Source organism: Amblyraja radiata, unplaced genomic scaffold, assembly GCF_010909765.2.
Source record: "Amblyraja radiata isolate CabotCenter1 unplaced genomic scaffold, sAmbRad1.1.pri S68, whole genome shotgun sequence".
NCBI lineage: Eukaryota > Metazoa > Chordata > Chondrichthyes > Rajiformes > Rajidae > Amblyraja > Amblyraja radiata.
The window spans coordinates 143,919-155,981 of NW_022630162.1; the positions used below are offsets into that span (position 1 = coordinate 143,919).

Sequence of the window (12,063 nt, forward strand, 5' to 3'; positions counted from 1 at the left end):
CAGTTTCCCCACTACCGATGTTAGACTAACTGGTCTGTAATTCCCCGTTTTCTCTCTCCCTCCCTTCTTAAAAAGTGGGGTTACGTTTGCTACCCGCCAATCCTCAGGAACTACTCCAGAATCTAAAGAGTTTTGAAAGATTATTACTAATGCATCCACTATTTCTGGAGCTACTTCCTTAAGTACTCTGGGATGCAGCCTATCTGGCCCTGGGGATTTATCGGCCTTTAATCCATTCAATTTACCCAACACCACTTCCCGGCTAACCTGGATTTCACTCAATTCCTCCAACTCGCGGTCCCCTGCTATTTCCGGCAGATTATTTATGTCTTCCTTAGTGAAGACGGAACCAAAGTAGTTATTCAATTGGTCCGCCATATCCTTGTTCCCCATGATCAACTCACCTGTTTCTGACTGCAAGGGACCTACATTTGTTTTAACTAATCTTTCTTTTCACATATCTATAAAAACTTTTGCAGTCAGTTTTTATGTTCCCTGTCAGTTTTCTTTCATAATCTATTTTTCCTTTCCTAATTAAGCCCTTTGTCCTCCTCTGCTGGTCTCTGAATTTCTCCCAGTCCTCCGGTATGCTGCTTTTTCTGGCTAATTTGTACGCATCATCCTTCGCTTTGATACTATCCCTGATTTCCCTTGTTATCCACGGATGCACTACCTTCCCTGATTTATTCTTTTGCCAAACTGGGATGAACAATTTTTGTAGTTCATCCATGCAGTCTTTAAATGTCTTCCATTGCATATCCACCGTCAACCCTTTTAGAATTAATTGCCAGTCAATCTTGACCAATTCACGTCTCATACCCTCAAAGTTACCTTTCTTTAAGTTCAGAACCATTGTTTCTGAATTAACAATGTCACTCTCCATCCTAATGAAGAACTCAACCATATTATGGTCACTCTTGCCCAAGGGGGCACGTACAACAAGACTGCTAACTAACCCTTCCTCATTACTCAATGCCCAGTCTAAAATAGCCTGCTCTCTCGTTGGTTCCTCTACATGCTGATTTAGATAACTATCCCGCATACATTCCAAGAAATCCTCTTCCTCAGCACCCCTGCCAATTTGATTCACCCAATCTATATGTAGATTGAAGTCACCCATTATAACGGTTTTGCCTTTGTCGCACGCATTTCTAATTTCCTGTTTGATACCATCTCCAACTTCACTACTACTGTTAGGTGGCCTGTACACAACACCCACCAGCGTTTTCTGCCCATAGTGTTTGATGATACTGCCAGCCTTTGTGAGGCAGCAACTGCGATAAATTCCCTCGATGGAAGGAAGGTCAGAGCCGATGATGGACTGGGCAGTGTTTACTACTTTTTGTAGTCTTTTCCTCTCCAGGGCGCTCAAGTTGCCGAACCAAGCCACGATGCAACCGGTCAGCATGCTCTCTACTGTGCACCTGTAGAAGTTAGAGAGAGTCTTCCTTGACAACCCGACTGTCCGTAATCTTCTCAGGAAGTAGAGGCGCTGATGAGCTCCAGGCCATCACGGACTATAGACCCACCAACAACACCACCACCCCCACATCCAGCAATGCCCGCCCTCACCCCCACATCCAGCAACGAATCCAAACAAACCAAGTATCTTGGCATCAAATTGCAGAATGATCCACATTGGAATGGTCAGACTCATCATGCAACGGTGAAAGCAACAGGTGTCCTAAACTTCCTGAGGCGCAACTTTCATCATTGTTCAGCTTCTGTCAAGGAGAAGCTATATTTCACCCTCGTTAGACCTCAACTGGACTACGCAGTTGCAGCTTGGGACCCATACACAAATAAAAACATTTCATCCATCGAACGTGTCCAAAGACAGGCCGCTCGATTTGTTACTAACACCTATGAGAGAAAAACGAGTGTCACCAAACTTCTGAATTCTCTGGGGTGGAACCCTCTCCAAGACAGACGTGAAGCTCACCGTTTTACCTGTTTTTACAAAATGTTAAATGGTCAGCTAGACATAGATCGCAAGACCTACACCAACCCCAAACCAATTAGGAGCAGACGAGGGCATTCGATCCAATTTGTGATCCCAGCCACAAAGACAGATGTGTTGGTACAGCAATTCGTTCTTCTCCCCGCACACACAATTAAAGCATGGAATAATCTCCACCCAACTATAGTTACACAACCAGATGCAACTACATTTAAAGTAGCTCTTTCTTCCCAATAACCCTTTCTGGCTTAACTCCTCCCCGGCTCCACCGCCTCCAGTTTAAATCCCAGTTAAACTCCTCCATTGGATGATCTAGCTGCCCATCACCCATCTCCATCCAATCAGCCACGTCTAGAGGCGGGACAGTCACCAACTCCCGCGCCCATTGGATGATCCAGCTGCCCATCACCAATCTCCATCCAATCAGCAACGTCTAGAGGCGGGACAGTCACCAACTCCCGCGCCCATTGGCCCTTCCATCCCTCAGTCTCCCATCCTCCTCCAATGAGCGCGGTCGGAACAGCCCACAGACCCTCCCCCCTCCCCATTGGATGATCCGTCCGCCCGTCTCCAACGAGTGAGCGACCGAGCGCCGGAAACACCCGAGTTGAGCCGAGTCGATGCGGCGCCAAGATGGCGGACATGGACGGGGCGGGTGGAACGCGTCATCCACGGTCCCGGCCCCGGCCCCGGGCGGCAGCGGCTTCACCTTCACCACCCGGTGGCACCAAGGTAGCGGGGCCGGGACCGGTGGGGGAGAGAGAGAGGCACAGAGACAGAGAGGGAGAGGGAACAATCTTCCTGCATCTAGCCTGTCCAACCCCTTAAGAATTTTAAACGTTTCTATAAGATACCCCCTCAATCTTCTAAAATCTAGTGAGTACAAGGCGAGTCTATCCAGTCTTTCTTCATATGAAAGTTCTGACATTCCTGGAATCAGCCTGGTGAACCTCTATGGCAACGATGTCTTTGAGCATTGAGCATTGTGACATCACACGATGGAACGTTCACCATGGGCTTGGGCTCCTGCATAGGCATATGTAAATGAATCCATTCCGATTGGACATCTGTGAGCATTGGGCATTGTGACATCACACGATGGAACGTTCAGCAGGGGCTGGTGCTGAAGCTGAATCTATGAGTGAGAAGCCAGTTTAGTTTTGAAATATTTGGGGGGGGGGGGAACCCTGTAAGGACTCCATCCCCTACTCCCAATTCCGCCGCCTACGCCGCATCTGTTCCCAGGATGAGACATTTCATACCAGGGCATCGGAAATGTCCTCGTTCTTCAGGGAACGGGGATTCCCCTCCGCCACCATAGATGAGGCTCACACCAGGGTCTCATCCATACCCCGTAACACTGCTCTCTCTCCCCATCCCCGCACACGCAACAAGGGCAGAGTCCCTCTGGTCCTCACCTTTCACCCCACCAGCCGGCAAATACAACACATAATCCTCCGCCATTTCCGCCACCTCCAACGTGACCCCACCACTCGCCACATCTTCCCATCTCCCCCCATGTCTGCCTTCCGCAAAGACCGCTCCCTCCGCAACTCCCTCGTCAATTCTTCCCTTCCCTCCCGCACCACCCCCTCCCCGGGCACTTTCCGTTGCAACCGCAAGAAATGCAACACCTGTCCCTTCACCTCCCCCCTCGACTCCATTCAAGGTCCCAAGCAGTCGTTCCAGGTGCGACAAAGGTTCACCTGTATCTCCTCCAACCTCATCTACTGCATCCGCTGCTCTAGATGTCAGCTGATTTACATCGGTGAGACCAAGCGTAGGTTGGGCGACCGTTTCGCCGAACACCTCCGCTCAGTCCGCAATAACCTACCTGACCTCCCGGTGGCTCAGCACTTCAACTCCCCCTCCCATTCCCAATCCGACCTCTCTGTCCTGGGTCTCCTCCATTGCCAGAGTGAGCAACAGCGGAAATTGGAGGAACAGCACCTCATATTCCGTCTGGGGTCCTTGCGTCCCCTTGGCATCAACATTGAATTCTCCCAATTTGGCTAGCCCGTGCTGTCCCCTCCCCCCCTCCCCTTCCTTCACCCTCTAGCTGTCTCCTCCCATCCGCCCGCCCTCGGGCTCCTCCTCCTCCTCCCTTTGTCCTTCTTTCTTTCCCCACCCCCTATCAGTCTGAAGAAGGGTTTCGGCCCGAAACGTCGCCTATTTCCTTCGCTCCATAGATGCTGCTGCACCCGCTGAGTTCCTCCAGCAATTTTGTGTACCTTCGATATTCCAGCATCTGCAGTTCCCTTTTGAACATTAAAAGTAGGCATGCAGGTGCAGCAGGCGGTGAAGAAAGTGAATGGTATGTTAGCATTCATAGCAAAAGGATTTGAGTATAGGAGCAGGGAGGTTCTACTGCAGTTGTACAGGGTCTTGGTGAGACCACACCTGGAGTATTGCGTACAGTTTTGGTCTCCTAATCTGAGGAAAGACATTCTTGCCATAGAAGGGAGTACAGAGAAGGTTCACCAGACTGATTCCTGGGATGGCAGGACTTTCATATGAAGAAAGACTGGATAGACTCGGCTTGTACTCGCTAAAATTTAGAAGATTGAGGGGGGATCTTATAGAAACTTACAAAAAATTTAAGGGGTTGGATAGGCTAGATGCAGGAAGATTGTTCCCGATGTTGGGGAAGTCTAGAACAAGGGGTCACAGTTTAAGGATAAAGGGGAAATCTTTTTGGACCGAGATGAGGAAAACTTTTTTCACACGGAGAGTGGTGAATCTGTGGAATTCTCTGCCACAGAAGGTAGTTGAGGCCACACAGTTCATTGGCTATATTTAAGAGGGAGTTAGATGTGGCTAAAGGGATCAGGGGGTATGGAGAGAAGGCAGATACAGGATACCGAGTTGGATGATCAGCCATGATCATATTGAATGGCGAATGGTGCAGGCTCGAAGGGCCGAATGGCCTCTACTCCTGCACCTATTGTCTATGTTTCTATGTATAACTATACAGACACACAGACAGAAATTCTTTGTGAGGGGAGACGCTGAAGATGGCGGCTTCACCCCCGGCCTGCCAATTGGCACCAAGGTCACGGGACGGGGTCCGGGCCGCGGGGGGAGACAGACACAGAGAGGTACACACGTACACACACACACATACACACAGAGACTCACTGTAGCGGGGCCGGGCGGGGAGAGACACACACACACACACACACACTCACTGTAGTGGGGCCGGGCGGGGAGAGACACACACATACACACAGAGACTCACTGTAGCGGGGCCGGGCGGGGAGAGACACACACACACATACACAGAGACTCACTGTACTGGGGCCGGGCGGGGAGACACACACACACACACACACACACAGAGACTCACTGTAGTGGGGCCGGGCGGGGAGAGACACACACACACACACATACACACAGAGACTCACTGTAGTGGGGCCGGGCGGGGAGAGACACACACATACACACAGAGACTCACTGTAGTGGGGCCGGGCGGGGAGACACACACACACATACACACACACAGAGACTCACTGTAGTGGGGCCGGGCGGGGAGAGACACACACACACACACACACACACAGAGACTCACTGTAGTGGGGCCGGGCGGGGAGACACACACACACACACACACACACAGAGACTCACTGTAGTGGGGCCGGGCGGGGAGAGACACACACACACACACAGACACACAGAGACTCACTGTAGTGGGGCCGGGCGGGGAGAGACACACACACACACACACACACACAGACTCACTGTAGTGGGGCCGGGCGGGGAGAGACACACACACACACATACACACAGAGACTCACTGTAGTGGGGCCGGGCGGGGAGAGACACACACATACACACAGAGACTCACTGTAGTGGGGCCGGGCGGGGAGACACACACACACATACACACAGAGACTCACTGTAGTGGGGCCGGGCGGGGAGACACACACGTACACACACACACATACACAGAGACTCACTGTAGTGGGGCCGGGCGGGGAGACACACACAGACACACAGAGACTCACTGTAGTGGGGCCGGGTGGGGAGACACACACACACACACACAGACTCACTGTAGTGGGGCCGGGCGGGGAGAGACACACGCACACACACACAGAGACTCACTGTAGTGGGGCCGGGCGGGGAGAGACACACACATACACACAGAGACTCACTGTAGTGGGGCCGGGCGGGGAGAGACACACACATACACACAGAGACTCACTGTGGTGGGGCCGGGTGGGGAGACACACACATACACACAGAGACTCACTGTAGTGGGGCCGGGCGGGGAGGGGGAGACACAGACAGAGAGGGGATATATACAACTATATAAACTATATATAGACAGAAACTCACTGTGAGGGGGAGACGCTGAAGATGGCGGCAGCTCTTGGTTCAGGGCACCAAGGTAGCGGGACGGGGAGACAGAGACACACAAAGAGCGGGGGGGGGGGAGACTATACACAGCCATTCACTGTGAGGGGAGACGACGGTGATGATGACGGCAGCTCTTCACCCTGGGCCCTTGTAGCAGGGCCCCGGGCGGACACAGACAGTGAGGGGGATAGAAATATATATATATACACAACTATATAAAATATATATAGGGGACACTCACTGTGAGGAGACGACGCTGAAGATGGCGGCGGCGGCTTCACCCTGGGCCCTTGTAGCGGGGGGAGACACAGAGACAGAGGGGGGATCTATACAACTATATATATCTATATATACAACTGTAGACACATAAAGTAACACACACACTAACACAGACACACACAAACTCACTGTGGGGGGAAACGACACTGAAGATGGTCCCGGCCGCGGGCGGAGACAGACAGAGCGGGGATCTATACAACAATATATATATATATATATATATATATATATATATATAGAGGAGGTCCAGCACCTGACAACCTGGTGTGCCAACAATAACCTCGTCCTCAACTCCAAGAAGACGAAGGAAATTATTGTCGACTTCAGGAAGGTCAGAAGGTCATACCCCCATCCACATAAACGGGACTGAGGTGGAGCGCGTCTCCAGCTACAAATTCCTCGGGGTACATATCTCGGAGGATTTGTCCTGGTCCCTCAACACCTCCAAGCTGATCAAAAAGGCACAGCAGCGCCTTTACTTCCTGAGGAGGCTCAAGAAAGCCCACCTGTCCCCCCAGATACTGACCAACTTCTACCGCTGTACCATCGAGAGCATCCTGACCACCTGCTTCACGGTATGGTACAGCAGCTGCACTGTTGCGGACAGGAAGGCACTACAACGGGTGGTGAAAACCGCTCAGCACATCATCGGTGCCCCGCTCCCTGCCATGGATGCCCTCCACCGAAAACGGTGTCTGAGACGGGCCGGGAAAATCATTAAAGACCCCTCCCACCCCAACCATGGACTGTTTGCCCTCCTCCCATCAGGGAGGCGGTACAGGAGCCTCAGGTCTCGTAGCAGTAGGATGAGGAACAGCTACTACAATTATACCATCACATTGCTGAACTCGGAGTCCCGCCGATAGATTTCTCCGGTCCCTCCGTCCCCATTGTTTAATTATTCTGTATTTTTGATTATTCTGTATCTTCTTTTTTTTAAATTTCTATATGCACTGCTACTACGGACTGACGCAAAACTGCATTTCGTTGTACCCATACTTAGTATTTGTGCAATGACATTAAAGTTGAATTGAATTGAATTGAATTGAATATACACAACTATAGACAACACATATAGTAACACACACACACACAAACTCACTGTGGGGCGGGAGACGACACTGAAGATGGTCCTGGGCGGCAAGGAGACACAGACAGAGCGGTACACTCTCACACACACTCACTGTGGGGGGGAAGATGACACTGAAGATGACGGGGCCGCGGGCGGCAAGGTGGCGGGGAGACACAGACAGAGCGGTACACTCACACACACACACACGCATTAACACAGACACTGTGTGGGGAGACGACACTGAAGATGGTGGCGGCTCTTCACCCTGGGCACCAATGAAGCGGGGGCGGCGGCTCCGGACGGGACCAGACACAGACACAGACACTCACTGTAGCGGGGCTGGGCGGGGGACACACAGACAGAGAGGGTATATATATATATATATATATATATATATACACATATATATATATACACATATATATATATACACATATATATATATATACATATATATATATATATATATATATATATACAACATATACAACTATATAAACTATATATAGGGGACATTCACTGTGAGGGGAGACACACAGACAGCGGGGATATATATAATATATATATAACTATACAACTATATAAACTATATAATATATATATATAAACTATATACAACTATATAAACTATATATGATATATATATATAAACTATATACAACTATATAAACTATATATAACTATACAGCTATATATATATATATACACAAACTCACTGTGGGGGGGGAGACAACGCTGAAGATGGTCCCGGTCCCGGGCGGAGACACACACAGTGAGGGGGATCTATACACAACTATATATATATATATATACACACACACAACCACTCACAGTGAGGGGGATCTATACAACTATATATATATATATATATACACACACACACTCACTGTGAGGGGGCGATGACGATCAAGATGGTCCCGGACGGACACACACACAGTGAGGGTGTCTATACACAACTATACACACATATACACAACTATATATACAACTCACTGTGGGGGGGCAACGGTCCCGGTCCCGGGCGGGGGGAACTATATACAACTATATGCACATATACAACTATATATAAACTACACAAACTCACTGCGGGGGGGCCAGTCCCGGGCGGACAGAGACACAGTGTGGGGCGGTCTATATACACATATACACAACAATATATAAACTACACAAACTCACTGTTGGGGGGGGAGACGACGACCAAGATGGTCCCGGTCCCGGACGGCAAGGTAGGGGGACGCGGGGTGAGACAGACACACACACAGTGAAGGTGTCTATACACAACTACATATACAACTCACTGTGGGGGGGCGACGGTCCCGGCCCCGGGCGGGGGGAACTATGTACACCTATATACAACTATATACAACATACACAACTATACACAAACTCACTGTGGGGGGGGGGGCCGGTCCCAGTCCCGAGCAGGGACACACACACACACAGTGAGGGGGTCTATATACAACTATATACACAACTATATATAAACGACACAAACTCACTGTTGGGGGGAGACGGTCCCGGGCAGGGACACACACACTATGAGGGGGGGGGTCTATATACACATATATACAACTATATATACACATACACAACTATATATAAACTACACAAACTCACTGTGGGGGGGGGCCGGTCCCGGGCGGAGACAGAGACACACTATGAGGGGGTCTATACACACACATATATACAACTATACACATCTATACACAACTATATGAACTTTCTAAATGAACTAAATAATCATTTCGGCAGGTTTGAGGCACTGAACACCACTACAGTGAGGAAATTAGAGCCACAACCAGGAGAACAGACACTGTCATTTGAAACTGCTGAAGTCCGCAAAATCCTGGAGGGTATTGACCAGCGAAAGGCAGCCGGACCGGATAACATACCGGGGCGTCTGCTTAGGGGATGTGCCGACCAGCTGGCTCTGGTTCTGACAGACATTTTTAAACATCTCCCTGAACCAGGCCATTGTTCCATCATGTTTCAAAGACAGCCACCATCATACCAGTTCCCAAAAAGTCTACAATAACCTGCCTGAATGATTACTGCCCCGTAGCACTCACACCAATAATAATGAAGTGCTTTGAGAGGCTTATTAAGCAGCACATGGTCTCTAAACTCCCCTCCAGTTTTGACCCGTTCCAGTTTGCTTATCGCCCGAACCCGCTCCACAGAGGATGCTATTTCCTCTGTAGTCCACCCGAGCCTACAACACCTGGAGGAGAGGAACACCCACGTGCGGATGCTGTTGTTGATTTCAGCTCAGCATTTAACACGACAATCCCCCAGCATCTGGTGAGCAAACTGGCACCCCTAGGTTCAATACCATACTATGCAACTGGATCCTGGATTTCCTTTCTGAAAGACCCCAGTCTGTGCGGGTGGGGAAGAACACCTCCTCGGTCATCACACTGAGCACCGGATCCCCTCAGGGCTGTGTCCTGAGTCCGCTGCTCTTTACATTGATGACACATGACTGTGTCGCCAGGTCCACTACTAACCATATCATCAAAAACGCGGATGACACAACAGTAGTGGGCCTCATCCGCAATAACGACGACCAGGCATATAGAGAGGAGGTGGAACAGCTGGTGAGCTGGTGCAGCAGGAACAACCTTCTCCTAAATGTGAACAAAACCAAGGAGATTGTCGTCGATTTCAGAAGGAAAATTCAGCCCAGTCACACTCCACTTTGCATCAACAACTCAGCAGTGGAGCAGGTGAAAAGGATCAAGTTCCTGGGGGTGCATATAACGGACACCTTCAACTGGTCCACAAAGATTACATCTATGGGAAAACGGGCACAGCAGCGGTTGTACTTCCTCCGCAGGTTGAGAAGTTTACACCTCCACCCTCCCATCCTCGCCACTTTCTACAGAAGCACAATTGAGTCGGTCATGACCAGCTGCATCTCTACGTGGTGCGGCAGCTGTACAGCTGCGGACTGGAAGTGCCTTCAGAGAGTGGTGAGGACAGCGGAAAAAATCATTGGGACTTCTCTTCCTTCCATCATGGACATGGGGTACAAGCGCTGTCTGATTAGAGCTAAGGGCATTACCAGAGCCCCCACACACCCACAATTTGGACTGTTTATACTGCTTAACTCTGGGAGGAGGTACCGCATGATGAAGAGCGGGACAACCAGGTTCTGCAACAGCTTCATCCCTCAGGCCATAAGATTACTGAACAATCAACAAAACCGAGGCTAGAACTTTTAAATATCGACACTTTTTAAAAACTGTTTATATATATTTATTTTACAGATCCATGCTCATGAGGCATTTTTATGGACGCACCTAGCACTTTTACTTTTACTATTTACCTGATTTGGAGAGTCAAATGCAACGAAATTTCGTTCAAGGTGCACTGTGTCTAGGTGGTATATCTGAATGACAATAAGTTTTCATTCATTCATTTCTTGGCTTGCATCTGAGTAAAATGTAATTCAAAACCCACGCCTACCATCGGACTGGAGCGGAGTTTCCTGTCGGGACCGGCTGGGACAACAGCTTCGGCGGCGGCACAACGCTGGGACACCATCATGGAGCGGGCGATGCCTTACCGGGTCGCCGTGCGGTAAGCTCTGGTGTGCTGTGGCTGCCGACTCCAACATCCGAGGAGCTGCGGTCCTGCGGAGCGTCCAGCCGCGGGTGGGCGGCGCTGGATTTTAAAACAAAGCAGCGGAGTCTGGGATCTGTTGCCGAGATCACAAGAGTCGGAGCTCCAGCCAGCGCGGCCTGTCGACTTCGGGTACCGCGGTCTCCAGGGAGGGAGCGGCCTGCTCCATACATTTTTCAAGCCGCTGAGGAGTGTTCACCAGACGCCCGGAGTTCCAGCTTCCCGGCAAGAATCCTGAAAACATCGGACTGGCTGCGGAGGCCACAAAATCAGGCCCTGACCTCGGGTGATTCACAGAGGACGAGGACTTAACTTTTTGATGCCTTTCCCAAAGTGGAAAACGTTGATTCTGTTGTGAGGGGACGTTCATGTTGAATTCTATAACGTGTTGTCATTTTTTCTTATTTTTTATTTTTCTATGGGATGTACAGAAAACTGAATTATTTCTTTATGTAAAGCACTTTGGTTTCAACGCAAGTTGATTTAAACATCTATATAAATAAATTTTACTTACGTTTGGTTTGTGAATTTTTTTACTCACACCCGCCCGAATCCACCCTACCCAACTCGAAACCACCCTCACCCGCCCGAAACCACCCTCACCCGCCCGAAACCACCCTCACCCACCTGGAAACCCACCCATACCCGCCCAAACCACCCTCACAACGGACCCACCCATACCCGCCCAAACCACCCTCACCCTTCCCTACTCCACCTCACCGCCCGAAACCACCCTCACCCCCCGAAACCACCCTCACCCTCCCGAAAC

The 12,063-nt window shown here is 50.1% G+C and overlaps 1 long non-coding RNA gene across 1 annotated transcript; it reads right to left on the minus strand.

The window, feature by feature from the left end:
- Positions 1-5,127: 5,127 nt before the first annotated feature.
- Positions 5,128-8,538, minus strand: LOC116969516. Its single transcript, XR_004410808.1, has 3 exons — positions 8,436-8,538; positions 7,765-7,767; positions 5,128-5,143 (listed from the first exon to the last, which is right to left on the minus strand). It is a non-coding gene; the product is annotated as an uncharacterized LOC116969516 (long non-coding RNA).
- Positions 8,539-12,063: the final 3,525 nt, after the last annotated feature.